The following is a 16,179-nucleotide window of genomic DNA, read 5'->3' on the forward strand; positions in this document are numbered from 1 at the left end:
CAAGTGTTGCTTCTTTTGAAATGTGTCTAATGGAAGGTGATCAGCTGAAGAAAAAAAATGATTGGACTCAGAAAGTACATTAAAATAGGCCACAGAAGCAAATAAGAGGTCTAGGATCGATATTTCAGACACTCTTCAGCAAATTTAGGAAAAACTAGCTTAGATACTGAATACTCAAGACAACTTCAATATAATTATCAAAACATAGATAATTGAAAGTATTCTCCATGTTTGAAGCCCTTGACAGTGTAGTCAGTTCTAAAATTAAGCATTCTGCGTGCCATCTGAGCAACATAAATTGTAAGTGAGAGGAATGGATCTTGCTTTAGTTGTAACCATTTAGACAAAGCACTGAAAGGCAATCAACATCTTTAGAGTGCTAGAAAAAAAGAGTTTTGAATTCTTTAAAAGGTGGTAATTTGTAAAATTAGGCCTAGGCTTTGTTCCAACTCACAAGTGTTTTTTTTTTTTTTTAAATTCCACCTTATTCTTACATCAAAATGGTTGGGGAAAACAACTTTAGGCATGATCTATCAACCTAACTACTTCATATTTGCTGATTGAGATTTTTGAGTAAAAGGCTAAGACCTTCTGGAATTTACATTGCTTTGCTTTTCAAGTTACTGGAATATATAATGCTTCAATCTTTTTGAAAACAGAAATGTAGATGCCAGGCGTATTTGAATGATGAACAGGTTCTTATGGTACACAACATAGCATGCTTTCCTCTAGAGACCGTCTTAACCATAAGCTCACACATATGCCTTTATAGCAGCTGCAAAAAATGTCTGTGTTTCTGATAAGTTTTTATGTCTCATGATGAAAAGAGTTCCTGTTGGCAATATATTTCCTATTCTGTGTTGTCTGGATTTGGCTTAGACAGGTTTTTATCTCCAAATCATTTGGGTACAGGCAAGAAAACACCAAGAGGTGAGGTCATGGAAATATTTCCTATAGTCCTTCCTGTAGTTCCTATACTACAGCATCTGTAGGGAAATCAGACTCTGTAATAATGAACTGTAACATGCAAGCATAGAGTGACAGAGCAATACGTAACTCCATGTCACATTATAAAAAAAAAGTTTTTGCAAAAGCTTACTATTTGAAATTCTTTGTTAAATGGAATAATTTGCTCAGTTTGGAATGTCTGCTCTCTAGCATAGTAGGTTCCCAGCTCCACTGGTTGAAAGAATTGGTAATGTAAGCAGGTAAGCATACTCCAGTCACTTTCGTTACTGAAAATCATTGTGGTCTTTTCTAACAAGTTGTAGAAAAAATCATGCCTGTGATAGCTTCAGACTTTAGCCTGCAAATGCAATCCAGAAAGCTAAATGTAGCAGTAGCAGTTACAGGAGGCAGCTTCCCAGAGGCGCATGCTGGAAATACCTCAGGAAGCAGTAAACACTTCAATAGCAAAACTTTCAAGACAGATGAAAAGTGAGACACACCCCTACAAAAAAACCCATATATAGTTTTATGCAATGTTTTTAAATTATTTATTATTATAAGAGAAAAAGAAAATACACTATTCTAAAAAAAAAAAAGGGTAAAAAAAAATCTTTAAATAACAAACTCAGGAATTTTAATTTACTAAAACCAGTGCAATTTTAATGCCTAAAAGTTAACATTTTCTACTGCATGACATATTGCACTTTATTCAGCTACTTATTCTGGTTCTCAAAAAAAAGATTTATTTGGGAGAATATATATTTTTGCTACTGGTGTTACTACTGGCCTGATAATATTTTAGATTAAAGGTGCTATCATACTTCTGAAGATTCTTACTTGGTTTCTTTCAAACATTTAATAATTTTTTCTGCATTTTGCTCGCAGGATTTTTCATTGAAAATTATCTAAAACAACTTCGGTAATTATTTTTCTAGTGATTATTATAAGCTTAAGGTCCTTTGGGATAATGTCATCTTATATGTCAACTTCGACTCTCTCCAGTTCCTGTTCAATAAAAAATTAAGATCAATAGCTCTTGGCACACAGTAGCTATGCAGATCACCTTGTCCCTGCAGGTTAGAAATTCCAGCCTATATAAGTGATGAGTTCTCATCCCCACAAAAGCCTGCATTAAGTTGTCTGTTATTCACCATTCATCCACAGATTGTGTGAATTTTCTTTCTCTAATAATTATATATTTATATCAGATAGACTGCAAAGATCTTTGGAAATAGGAGAAAGCCATTCCCAGGAGCATGCTGAAGTAATCTTGGAAACGTTCCATGAGCTTAATACATTCTAATGGCTATTCCTACCCAAAGGACCTGGTGATTGTAAGAATTCAGGCCCCTGTTGAATATGCAGTATGCAAAGCACACCAGATCGACACTTGAATTAAAGTAAACATTACTGACATATTTTAAATCATTAGAGGAAATGTGCTTTGTAGTGTGATGCCATCTATGTACAAAGATCATCTTTTATACTTTCCTGAGTAGCTTCAGGGTGGCTTGTGGCACCCTGTGGTTTTATGTTGGACTTGGGGAAATTAAAAAAACACAACTTGCTGCTCTTTTGCACCTACTAGTATGCACCAAAAACCCCTTTATTTATAATTCAGTTTCATTGCCAGATTTCACCATCTATTGCTGCTGTTGGCAATGTCCAAAATATTTAATTACCATGCCCTTGTACTGCATCCAGAACAGTACCTTTGCTTTTTTTTTTCTTAGATCAGAAAAGAACTCTTCTGTTGAAAAAATATTTTAAATGAAAATTTAAAAAGTTGAAGCATTAACAAAATAGCCATACAAATACAACCAGGAGAGTTGAGAATCATTTCACTCCAAATTTTCAAGAGTCACGTCTTAGCCACATGATGACTTGCACAGGCCTGCTGCTGTTACTTGTTTCCTGTTTCAAATCCCAGTTGAAATTATAGGAAGTACTTTCCTACTATTCTTATCTTAAGGAGCTGCCACATTTCACTTAAGCCAGTTGTATCATTCCTAATGGGGTGGTGTGCAGTGAGCACAAGCAGGTATGTGACCCCCAAAATTTTCTCAATAGAGATATGTGCTCAAATTATATAAAAAAGGGTTTGACAGCCACAAAGCATTTTGTGAGAATTTTCAGTGTGGTCCAAAGGTAAGCATGTGTATACACGCTCAGTATTCATGACACTGACAGTAGTCCACGTGACTGTTAAGGGTAGATTGCATTTTGCTGGAATAGCAGAAGAAAGAAAGATAAGCAACATATTATCAGGACCAATGAGAAGAAAAGGAGTAAAGCAATACATTATTTTTAATATTCTGAATGCTTTATGTTCACATAGCAGGCACAAACTCCATTTTATTACTGTGTATCAAAAGTTGAAATAAATGAGATTAATCAGTGAAGACTTAATGAACAATGGTAATATTCCCTTATTGTTAGCACAACTAACAGCTAGTTTCTGAAAATGTGACATTAAGAATACTGGAAGACTTCCAGTCTTACTCCAAATTTATAAACACTAGAAATGACATTTTGAAGAACTATTGATTAGTTACAGGAATGTTAGTTCCAAGTAAAATACTGAAGATATTTGGATTTGAGCAACAAAAAAATGAGAGGCTAAAGTGCTAATTATGGTAATGAGCACAAAGATAAATCTTGTCAAATTACTTTCTTTTTTGAAAAGATCATAAATCTGTTTAAAAAGGAAAATGTAGAAGCATAGTTGGTTTGGGGTTTTTTTTAAGTAACTAGATATCATGCATTCATTAAACACTTACTTTGTTTGGATGCAAGTGATCAAATTAGGTGGGCTATGGGCTGGACTGATAGATTTTAAAATATTACTAATGAGGAGATGTGTCTGGGTGGTATTCTTTCTTGGAAGGACCCTCTATAAATAGTTTCTTTATTTGGTGTAATTAGTATTTTTGTCAGTTATGCACACTGTGCTTAATGGTTTTGATAGTAAAGTTTGCAGATGACATGGAAAAAGGAACAAGATTAATAAGGTTGGTATTTCAATGCAAGCTGGGTACTCTGGTTCAAATATTTGAGTTGAAAACACCAAATTTGATTGTAGTCAAATGCAAGGTACAAGAATTGGGACTTCAGAATGCAGGATAAGAAAGTTCATTTTCAAATGAAACAAGAATTAATGATTTAAAAGCCAAAACCACCTCAAAGTGTATGGCCCAGGAAAGAAGGCCAATGTGATACTCTGATGACTGGAGTGGAGAGCAGCAAGTAGAAGTAGGGACATGAACATGGCATGACCTGGAACATGTGGCACTGATGAGGTTTCTTTAAAATATTCTGCCTTTTCTTCAAGAATGAGTTTGCAGGTCTGCTAACAGATTGTGGGAGATGCAAAAAAGTGTTTTGATGGATGGGAAATGAGATTTAAACCAAGCTTAAATAATTCATCTCATAAACTTGCTGAGAAGAAAATTATGATGCACATATTACTGTTGGAGAAGATATTACACTGGGAAGTCCCTGCTTGTCTGGCAATGGAATAATGTTTTCTAAAAAACAGCAGTTGTTACTACATGAGTTCACCTTGTAAAATGCAGTTGATTGTAAATAGGTGTTGGAACAGCTGATATAAAAGGCAGTGGACATAGAAATGGTCTGGGCATTTAATTTAGATTCAGAGCAAATCAAATTTAAATTCTTCACTTCCATCATGCAATTTGTTAACTTAGCAATTCCTCTTCCCTTCATCTTGAAAGAAGTTTTTCCTATGACTAATAGGAAGGGTTCTGCTTTAAGATTATTATAATCAAATTATGTCCTTTAGAGGTCATGGAACAACTTCTCCAAAATGCATAAATTAGTCAGCTATACTCTGTTTATTCTTTTTTCTCTGAATTTCTTTGAAGATGTTTAAATTAGCACTGGGAATTAGATAGTTCTCAGAATATACCTGTAGTCTTAAGGACTAATGTATCTTTCTCATGAACTCAGTTTAAAGTGGTTGTTGAGTTTAGAGCTACAGTTCAAGTCAGCACAGAAAGGAAGGGGAAAGCCCATGAAAACCTTTCTTCTGCAGCGCAGGACATCTGATATATTTCATCTAGCAATCACTTGCCCATAGAGGCACTTGCTGTGACTTTCTGTCTTCATTCTATGACCTTTGTCACCCAATTATTTAATTTCCTTCTGATTCCAGTCAAAATAAATAAATTGTGGTTTCATTAGAGGAGTAACTAAGCTAAATCCAGTGGAATGAAGCTGAGACTAAACATTCTAGCCCACAAGGCCTGAAGTTCTATGAAGTAATGTTGCTTCTGTTTTCATACTTTTTTTGCTTAAAATCACTACTTTATCTGAATGTGGCTGCACTTGAGTAAACCTTCCATGGATTAGTATTCATTTCTATATTGGTGTTGAAAATGCTTAAGAACAGCTCTTGGCAATGGCAGATTGTATTGTACTGGTCCAATTCTAGACTGACATGGCTATTCCAGCAGACTCAGAGTAACAAAAAGCGGGGCACAGGTTGTAGAAATAAAATATCAATATAGCCTCACAACCAAAATCAATGTAACCCCGCTGAATCTCAAGCATCCTCACAGAAGCGCTATGTTAAAAAGGGAAAAATTAAAATTTACTCATCCTGTTTTCTTCCTCTTGAAGGAGGAGGTAGTGAAAGTTCAGTGGAAAACTGACTGTTTCCAGGAAGCTGGTGAATCAAAACAGAAATCCTGGAGGAAGGTTTGAGATCTGCTGTTATGGGCAGGAAGTCCTATTAATGTTTCTGTTCTAATTTCTGCTCTAATGGCACTTGGAGACATGGTTTAGTGGTGAACCCAGGGGTGCTGTATTGACAGTTGGGCTCACTGTTAGCGGTCTTTTCTACCCTAAATGATTCTATGATTCTATCGGAGTTCCACAGAAATTCTGACATATGTTATGAGAGAGAGCTCAATCTCCTTCCCAGATGACACTTTAGACCTGTAGCTTTCAGAAGGCTTCAGCCAGTTGTTCTTAGGCAAAAGCATAGAGAGATTTGCATTTCCTTTGCAAGTCCACCTTTAGACACAAGGAGACCAAAATCTGCATTTTGCAAGGCAATGGTTTGAAGCTGATGTAAATTGAGGTAGTGGTACTGGGAGGAAGATTGTCTCTGTGAGGACTGTGATAGGCATCCTAATACTGCACTAAAAGCAATTAAAGGAAGAGTAGAGACATGTCTTTCTGAAGGTCACATTGCCACAACTTCCAATAAAAATTAAAAACTGTTAATGAAGTAAATATGATGAAAGAAAAAATTTTGCTTCATTAAAGTACTTTAAACAATACTTGCTGAATTCACCTGAGATGACCTGTTAAAAATAGAAAAAGTATTTTCCCTTATGGACCTCTAAGGACTCAGTGATTTGAGCATATATAGCTGAATCTTGAAGAATTACCCACTAGGAATGATTTAGAAAGGGAGAATTTATTCAGTAGATTTCTCTGAGATATGATTGCTTTACAGTGTGGAATAAGTTTGAAAGAAATTAGCATAAGGAGCTAATATAATTTAATGACAAGGCATTTTAGGCATTGCTTTGGTCTGTTTGTGCCTGTTTTTTTTTTCTTTGTTTGATTTGCTGTGCCTGAAATCAAGCTATAGTGGCTTACAAGGACATTCAGTTTACTTTCTCACATAAGGGAAGGAAAAAGAGACAGCTATGTCAAAAAGATGAGCAAGATAAGCAAATATAACACAGACTTTCATGTCCTTTTGTCCTGCAAACTTCAAAATACTGTTCTTGATTATGCAATTATTGTGTTAATTATTTTTAGTGCAGAGTTTGCTTAAATGAAAGATCAATTAATAGTAGCCAAAATAATACTTTATCTGACCTTTTTTTGATAAAACAAATGTTTTAAAACAAGGCACTCTAGAAGTTACCAAATTTTCTTTCAATGAGAAAGAAAGAAATTTTCTTTCATATCTTTTTTTAAGTTTTTATGCAGGGCTGCTAAGCTCAGCTTAAAGGAGCACTCAAATGTAAGTGAAATATGTATGCAAACCCAAGGTGTTGGCAAAGAAATATCTTGCTATGTAAATAATAATACACTGGTTATCAGTCAGCAAAGGACTGGGACTGCAGAACCTGGGAGCTGCAGAATAAAACTGACAGCCCCTGAATCCTCCTGCTCTACGAGGGACTACCCTCAGCTCACAAAGATTTGGGACAGCTGGTGCGTTGGACCACTGGGTCTTTCAGCACGGAATGAAGGTTGATGTGTTTAGTACAAAGGTATTAACCTAAAAGACTTGTCTCATTCTTACCAGTCTTTATCGTTGGTTTGGTGAAGGAGAAGTGAAGACAGAAGCATGTCCTGACCTAGATGCCTGAGCACCATCCATATTTAACTCTGCGTAGTGTGAAGGCTGAACAGTCTTTTGCCTCTGAGAGGTTGTAGCGTGCAAGTTCAAAATTTGGACATGGAACACATAACCTGAAAAGCTTTGATTAGGGCTCAGTAAGTCCTCTGTGGAAAACAGCTACAGATACTAGAGTCTTGAAAACTTACCTGAGACACTGGCTTCATTTGTAGGTAATTGTGAGGTTTTGTGTTGTAAAATATGCCCAAGTGACTAGGAACATCTTGGGAAGAAAAGCAAGGAATCGAAAGGGAATCTGTAGTATTTCCTGGAAACATCCAAATGGTGGAAATAAGAGGAGCAGAATTCAGGAGCTGAAACATTTTCTTTGGTGGAAACCAAAGGGGTGTATTGAAAAAATTTAACGTGTCACCCTTTTGTTACCCTGCAGTTATTAAGCATGTTTCGAAAATTTCTGGTAAAGCAAAATACAAGAAGTATTACTTTTATATAATGAGCTACCTCAGAATTATTTTTCTTTTTTTCCCCCCAGAAATAGAGAAATTTCAAAGACTTGAAAAGACATTAAAACCTAATGAAAATAAATATAGTTGGTTTGACTGGTCTGGGTCCATGTGAATTAAACAAAGACAAAAATAAGCTACTTGGATCCAGAATGAAATTGAAGTGATGAATTTATGCCTATTGGGCAAAAGTGAGTCCTGATTGTATCTTTATGTGTTGCTAGAGGGGTTGAACAATCTTGTGAACATGTTCATTGTAGTAGGTCTTTTAGGCTTTTGTGTTAGCCAGTTCTGCATCTGTTTTAAATCACTATCACAAATGGTTTATGCTGTGGGCTATTTAGGAGGGGTTTGGGGGGAAAAAAAAGAGAAAAAAAAGGCACCCTATTGCTTTTCGTGCTAATGGTACATTTATTATGCTTAACCATAAATCAGTTTTTCCTGATGCTGTCCTTAGGCATCAGTAACTCGTGGCTTGGAGTTCAAGGTACTACCACTACAATTTCTAGAAATGTTCTGATTGATGACTGACAAATTAACTTAGTCTCCAAAACTAAGTGTGGTTTCTTTCTTGCGCTTAAGCTCATAAATGCTAGTTTGGGGAGATGCTAAAAATAATTAAAATCTAAATTCAACATCCTGGAATCAGTGACAGAAGAAAATCCAACAGAAAAGCCTGCCAGTACTAATTATTTTCACTTGATAGAGATCATTCATTTACCCAAAATAAATAGGCATATTTATTGAATGGTTAATTAACTGCTTTTTCATTTTTCAACTTTTTTCTTTCCTCCTATTTTTGCCATTCTCTTTTAGTATTAATATGCAAAACAGCAGATGGTTTTTTTATAAGTACAAAAATAGTGGCTTGGGAAATCAGTTTGTAGGCACTCTTAGAGGTATAATGGGTAACCCTATACATCTTACAAAGAATCTTGAAAAGGAATTAAAAAGACTATCGTGTCTAGTTTTATTGTCAAGAGATGTCAAAGAGAAGTGAAAGAACAGTCCATGAATATTAAGATTACTGTGACCTTGACCTATTTAATGTTCCTAGTTTAATTGTAGAAGGTTTTTATGCTTAATTGGATTATAATTTTTTAGTTATTTTCTAGGATAATGTATTTTTTTTTAATATTAGAAACTGCATGCGAGTACAAAATCACAAAATTAGTGATATCTATCTGAGGAGTATCCACTGAATTCGAGAATTCTTTGTTCACCTTTGATGGCTAGAATACTTCATCACTTGCAGGAAAATCTGGGACCTTCTTGTAAATATGTAGAATACTAAATATTGTAAAATACTAAGGAAAGGAGACATGAAAACATTGACACAACATCTAAATCATACAGTTTAAGATGTTTGGAAATATGACTGCTTTTTAAAATGCTCTTTAATTCAGTTGCAAGTTTGGTAAGGTATCATTTAAGAGCAAAAGGGTATTTAGAGATGTACTTCTGCCTATTTGAATAATGGCATCAGTCAGACACCAGGAAGTTTAGTCAACTAAAGGAGAAAAACATTCCTCTTTGACTAGTCCTCCAGTGGTCTTCATTGTGATATAACCAGGTCAAATAAAATATATATGCAGAGTAAATGGAGGTGTTAAGCTGTTAGATAATATGTGAAGAAAGGAATAAAAACCTTTTGGTACCTTTTTCAAAAAGGAGGTATGTCATATGCACTTATTGGTTTTGCTCACAGAAGTAGCACATGCATAGAAATGGCCAAAGTCTTCAGAGACTTGGGTAAAAGACTCCTATATGGAATCCCCCTCCATTTATAAGGCTGTGTGTTATCAGGTCTAAATACAGGAGCTTATTTTTTGAAGACTTTGAGCCATTGTTTACACATTTCAGCATGACTCACTTGTGCAGGTTGTTCAGGAACACAAGGGATAAATTATTTTGAGAAAAGAAAGGTCAGAGAAGGACGAAAAAACGCCAGAAACCTGCACCACAAGATATTATAGTTGTCTCTCCAGTCACTGATACCAGAGCATTTTAGTGTTTCAGCAGATCCCAAATGGAATCTATATTAGTATGAGAAAACCTCAAGTAATGATTTATTTATGTGCAAGGCATCTTAAGAGCAAGGTGTCTAAAAAAAAATTGTCCTGTTTACTCAAGGTTGTTGGCATGAGTAAGGTCTATGAGATACTGCTTCCTTCATTTCAGCATGGAATGGAAAGGACCTTGTAAAAATAAACTCAGCAAGTAAGGGTAATTTAGTGATAGGCACTGTAAACCTCTACTGCCATATTTTCCATTAAAGAAAAATTCCAGAACTTGGTTCATAGGCTTACAGTCTTCTGTAATAACGACTAGCATTATCTTCAGAACATGTGTAGCAAGAGTTTAGATTGTTTTGTATTCCTCCCATTAAACCCTCAATGCATATTTTCGTCTCCATCCTCATGAGAGGTTGTCTCATCCATTCTTCTTTTCCAATCAGCAGATTTTTCTACAGTCATTGTCAAAAGACTACAGTTTTTGGAAGAAATTTTTTCAAACTGCATTTACTTTATTTACTTTGACTCTCTTTCTGCTGAGGTATCAGAATAATTAACTTGCTGGTCGAATATTATATAAACTTGACTTTTCTTACCACTGTCAAGCATTAGACATTACTACTCAGACTGCCAGTGCAGCTGGCTCAGAAACAGTCTTTTGCTGAAAGTCCTACATGTCAGCAATTTCTGTATCAATTTGTGTTCATATAGTCTTGACTTCCCAGCAGATCAGACCCAAGTTCATGTAGAGAAAAAATGCTTATATGAGTTACTGTAAACTGAAAAGGACTGTGGCTCAATGGAAGAGCAATTTGTCTAGTACCTGAGAGAAAAAGGTTTTTTATACTGCAGACAAAAGGTATGGCTTGCAGGTGCATTTTGAATGACAAAACTTACTGTTTGCAAACTATTACACTGGATATACTTATCCTCATGGGAACAGACTGCGATGAGGCAGACATTATTTTCTAATTGGATATACAGTTATAGGAAATATTGTAGAAAATAAGACTGGAAAACTTTGAAGGACTATCTAGTTCATCATCTAGCCCAAAGATGGAATCAGCTGTATCAAACTTAGACAGGTTTACCTGTATTGCAACATCAAGCAAACTGTATATTGCCTTTGCAATGCTGCCAGCCAAGTGTGCTATTCTGCTCATTTAGGTGGCCTTTTCTACTCAATTTCTGTGTATTGGGTTGGGTTACCTGTAGTTTGCCTCTAAACTTTCTGTATTTTTCTACCTGATGCAGTCAACATTTGGTTATCTCTAGTCAGATTGTCCTGTCCAGTGCCATGGCTGTGGAGGGACCTGAGTTTGCTTTAGGTGAGTACTTTGTTTTGCTGTTTGGAGTGCTGTGACCAACAGAATTGCTATGTTTTTGCACCTTAATTAAACTGTTGTTGTATATTTTCAGAGCCTAATACAGGTCGTGATATTTTCAACTCTTGATTAACCCAGGTCAAGTATGTAAACAGATTTTTTCTAAATCAAGCACTCGTATTTAACCCTTGAAACACTGAAAGTAGTAGTTGGTACATATCATTTATATAAAGTTATATAGGGGCTCCTCATTAGCATTCTACATCAATATGGTAAAAAATAAATGCAGCAAAGTATTTTTAATGTTATTTTCTGAAGACTAGAAAAAGAGTTAATGATTTCAAATTCAGCAATAATTGTTTTTTAAAAATCATTCTCAAATTATATTTCCTTTGCTTTTTTTTTTTTTGTTTCCACATTCTACTTAACTCAGGATATGCTAGATGTAGGTCTTATTAGTGATCTGCCTTTCATGTCAAATGCTTCTCTTTTTTTTCTTTTTTTCCTTTTTTTTTGATTCTCAAAAAAGGAAAAAGGAAAGCATGCCACAAGGGACAAGGAAAATATATATTTTAAAAACCAGTGAAAACCAAGCATTTTTTTTACCTGATAAAATTTGATAGGAAAGTCATTGTAAGTTTAATCTTTAAAGGAGAAATATAAATTAAATAGATTTTGTAAACAAAAATATGGATTATATTTATCCCCTTCACTTTCACCTTGATTCTCCCTTTTGAGATCAGAACTCAAGTCATATTTAGTCTGCTAAGGATATAAACTAAGAATAATAGTGCCTGAATAATAAAATGACTTCTGTAAACCCCAGTCAATGCTCCACATTGAGAATAAAACTTTTCTTGACCTGTCTTTTAATGTTGCCACAGGATTTTGTGTCCAGTTGCATTTACTCTTTATTATGTCTAATAAAGCAGCCTCAAATATAACCACAAAACTTAGGATGATCCATCTTAGTGAAACCTTTGCCTTCTTTTGTAAAAAACTTTATCAATCAAAACAGTCATTCAAGAATAATTTGTATATGCATTATATGTATTTAAGACTCTTTACTTACTATTGCAGTATTATAATGAAATAAAATATGAAACACGAGCTATATACAGTAATTTTAATTTATATAAAATTCTTTTTTAAACAAGGTTGTGTAGGTTTTTAGTGACTGGCTAAGCCTGAATAATTGTTTCTCCTGTTGTGCCCTCCACAGAAGTGCTGATAAGACCCAGACAATAATAAACTAAGAAATATACTAAAGCTTCTCTCAAAAAAAAAAAAAAAAAAACCCCACCAGAAATTACTGCAAATATCGGAGAATGTATCTTACCCATCATTTTCTTGAAAAATCAAATTTCTGTAATCCAAGCACTTTAACCCCTGTAACACCATGTACAACAGGTAAAAAATGGTTATTTTCCAGAAACTAACCTGCATGCAGTAAGATTTATTTGAAGGAATAACAAGTTCCTTTGGAAATTAATCCCACATTTTATCTTATACCAATGCTTTCCTTCTACTCACCACAATGAGTAATATATAGACAGAGGTCTGCAGAAGCAGTGTGTCTCTCGTTGCTTTGCCTTGCTGTTGCTCTCCTCTCAGCTGTAGCTGAGCAGTCCTGTAGACACAGTGTGACAGGAACTGTGCTGCCTTGAGAGCAGGTACAGCTGCAGCTTTAGCGCTTGCTGTCTGCCTCACATTTGTAACACCCTCACTCCTTCCGGTCATTCGTTCCAGGGGAGGAATGACACCAGCATTTCTGAGCTGTTCTTGTGTTTTCTCCCAGAACAGTCAGGGGAAGCAGACTTCGTGATCTCCATGCTAACTACCAGCCTGCCTGCTGCCAGTTCTCCCTACTTCTGCCAGTGATGACATTCAGCTTGCTCCTCCACACAGGATACAGCACTGATTCCTCATTATGTAAGGCAGTCTAGGTCAAGTGTAGGAGAGACACTGCTGGCCTGAGCAAGCTAGTGGATTGCTCCCTCAGCTTCATGGGGTCTGGAAGCTGGATCCTGATCTTTGCTACATCATCTTGGGTGAGTGTTTTTGCATGATTTAAATGGATACTGTGCTGCTTTTCTATGCAGATAGCTGTCAGCCATGCTGTGAATTGCAGAGATAATTTCTTAGGTGAAACCAGCTCTGTCAGCATGATTGAATTAACATAGTAGTTCTTCTAGGCATCTCAGCAGTAAGACACTTTGCAAATAAATAAATCGTAAATTGGGTTTGTTAAGAAACATCCTTCCTAACCATATGGGGATTAGTGTTAATTTGACTGATTAAGCAGTGAATTAAATCCATTTGCTTGAAGATGGTGTGGGAAAGCATTATCGAATATTGCTATTAGCTCTGAGAGCTTTACTGCAGTTCTTGGCTGTTGCATTGTTTCAGCCTTGCAAATTACAAATATGCTTCTCTTATTAAACTGAACAAAAGAAACAAAAATTGTATTTAATTTCTTTATACTCCTTGGTTATTTTTGAAGGAGCAATTAAACCCAGGATGCTATTTGCTATGTACTGCATGAGTATGTGAATCTTTATGCTTCTGAGATATGTAAGGTGAATACTGCAGATAAAATACATTTAGTGACTGCTCTGCAGAATGCCAGAGCAGTACATGGGAGCTAGATTTATATTAGAGGATAGCATTTATTCATGCACCATGTAGAATTCAATTCATTTTTTGTATTTAAGCCCTGCTGAAAATGAGTCTGTAACAAAGAATAGAACAGGTTTGTCCTTAATTAAACATACTGGGTATTGTCAGGTGCTGGAATGTCTGATCATACTGGAATGCAGTAGAAGAGGCCCTGGAAAGTAACAGCATAACACTGATACTGCAGTATCATATAGGGAATTTCAGCAAGGCTAGCTTGCTTGCTAAGGACAACTACTGTCTAATAAATCTAATAAAATGAAAACATTTTTAACATATTCGAGAGATTAATTGGAACACTTGTCTTAATGTGCAGTACCTTGGACAGCAACTTTTGTGGTCTGTGGTATGGTGCATCTCCTTCATGGGACTCAGCAATTTGTGAAAATTAATAAAAATTTAAGATACATAAATGAATTAAAAAATACCAGGGAATGTATAGTAAAAAAACCCCCAACCAAACAAACAACAAAAACCCCACCAAAAAAACAAAACTCAGAGGAACTTTGGTCAGCATTGTATCAATGCATTGTATCTAACAGCTTACTGCCAAGATTTCTTTCAGTATTGACTTTAAAATAGTGGTTTCTGTATTGAATTATGTTAACGAGTGTCAAAATAGTAAATTAAAATGCAAAATTGTTGGAAATTTACAATATGACATCGACAAAATTTTCATAGGTAACTGCTCACTTTAAGAGTAAATGCCAAGGTCTCTTAAATCAAAACAAGATTGGATATTAATATAAGTTTATGTATTAATATCAGATTTAAAATAATTTTTATGGTAAGAATGGAAGCCTGGAAGCCTTTTATATGTGTTTTTTCTCCCCACAAGAAACTAGTTGTTCTTCATATTGTTCTAGAAATAACTGATAGACTTTAATTTCAACACTTGCTCTGAAGTGAGAGGAATTGTTTTCTTATTTTCTTATTGTCTTTGAAAGTTCGCTTTGTCTGGAAAAGAACTACCAAGCAGTCAATTGTCTTTTTATCATGGTCTTGCCAGTTACAATTTTGCTGGGGTTTTTTTGGGGTTTTTTTTTTGGTAATGACAGTCATGCAGATCTATGCTGTGACTTAGTAGATATACCAGGCTGGTGCCTTCATTAATTACATTGTGAAAGTTAGGTTCAACAAAGTGTAGCTCATTTTTGGTGTCTTGATAACACCTCTGTTGCAATGCAGTATATTACATTGTATAATATTTTATAGATACCATTTCACACTTCAAAATGTAGAAGTATGTCTTTCAAACAAAACAATAGCATTGTATAGGAACTTAGAACAAAACTGCTAGGTACCATGAATTATTGTGATGATGTACTTCACATTCTTTGTCTCTTGCTGCATGAAGTGTTCTAAAATAGTTATGCTATTATATATGAGTACACTGTGTTCCATCCCATTTCAAGTGTGGGTGCTTGAGGTATTTTCTTACAGGCTTAAGGAGTATTAATAACCTATCTATTCAATTAGAAGAGGGGGAGAAAAGCCTTACTGTCTTGAAATATACAGTGATTTTCTGGAAGTCTTATTTTTATTTTTTGCATCATGGTTCATAGCAGGGCATGGAGAGTAATTCTCAGCATAGCAAGCTGCAAATACAGTAGGATACGAAGTGTTAGAAAATGGTGTTTCCTATGTGTATTCACATATCCTATATTCTGGTGTATCACTTTGGGTCTGAGGAATTGAATCTGAGCTGTTAAGTATGTTTTGAACCCCTTACAATGCCGGATATTGGCCATCAGTGGTCGGTGCCTCCTCCTGGTATTTTTTTGTGGTTTACTGGAATTGTCTAATCCATGGCTACATCAGTAGCTTGCTTTCAATTTTCTTTATATTTCCTCAAATCACGGTATGCAGCTGGATTTTCTGATAAACTTTTTACTTCTACTAACAGCACTAGAGTTTTGTGTACTGCAAAGGAGTTTCTTTGCTCTCTTCATAGGTAAGGAAATTACACTAAAACTAAGGAGCATGGAAACAATACCAAAGTGTGTCAGATAAATTATTCAGATCTCAGGTTTTAGCTGTCTATTTTAATTGAGTAGCTGAGATATATATTGTGATGACAAACATATGCTTAATTAGTGCTAAAAATTGAAAGACTACAAATATTAGTGTTTTAGTTTATCTCATCTAACAACTAAATATAAGACTGTAATAGTATAGTACACAAGCTTTCCAGGTAAGTTAGGGCTCACAGATGCAGATCTTTCATTGTCTAGAACTGCCAAATTTTATTTGCATCTAGTACACAAAAATATTCCAAATGTGACAAAAATCTATTGCTGTAGAAATGTGCTTTACCTATTCTGAAGATAGCTGCTTTGAAGCTGGCAGATGTGCTTTGTTCCTCA

General features: G+C 35.2%; 1 protein-coding gene and 1 long non-coding RNA gene across 2 annotated transcripts in view; one reads left to right on the plus strand and one right to left on the minus strand.

Annotated features, from left to right (window-relative positions):
• LOC146434698 (uncharacterized) overlaps positions 1–12,857 on the minus strand; it is a 51,107-nt gene extending 38,250 nt beyond the window's left edge. Inside the window, exon 1 of the long non-coding RNA XR_014853485.1 lies at positions 12,671–12,857. This is a non-coding gene — a long non-coding RNA (uncharacterized LOC146434698). The remainder of the gene's footprint in view (positions 1–12,670) is intronic.
• A 180-nt stretch (positions 12,858–13,037) lies between these two features.
• The window catches only part of LOC146434699 (sodium channel protein type 1 subunit alpha), a 91,603-nt gene continuing 88,461 nt past the window's right edge, over positions 13,038–16,179 (plus strand). The window contains exon 1 of the mRNA XM_085066573.1: positions 13,038–13,188. The gene's annotated coding sequence lies outside the window, so the exon portion shown is untranslated. The remainder of the gene's footprint in view (positions 13,189–16,179) is intronic.

This window comes from Lichenostomus cassidix, chromosome 7 (assembly GCF_008360975.1).
Source record: "Lichenostomus cassidix isolate B80296 chromosome 7, HeHo_3.0, whole genome shotgun sequence".
Classification (NCBI taxonomy): domain Eukaryota; kingdom Metazoa; phylum Chordata; class Aves; order Passeriformes; family Meliphagidae; genus Lichenostomus; species Lichenostomus cassidix.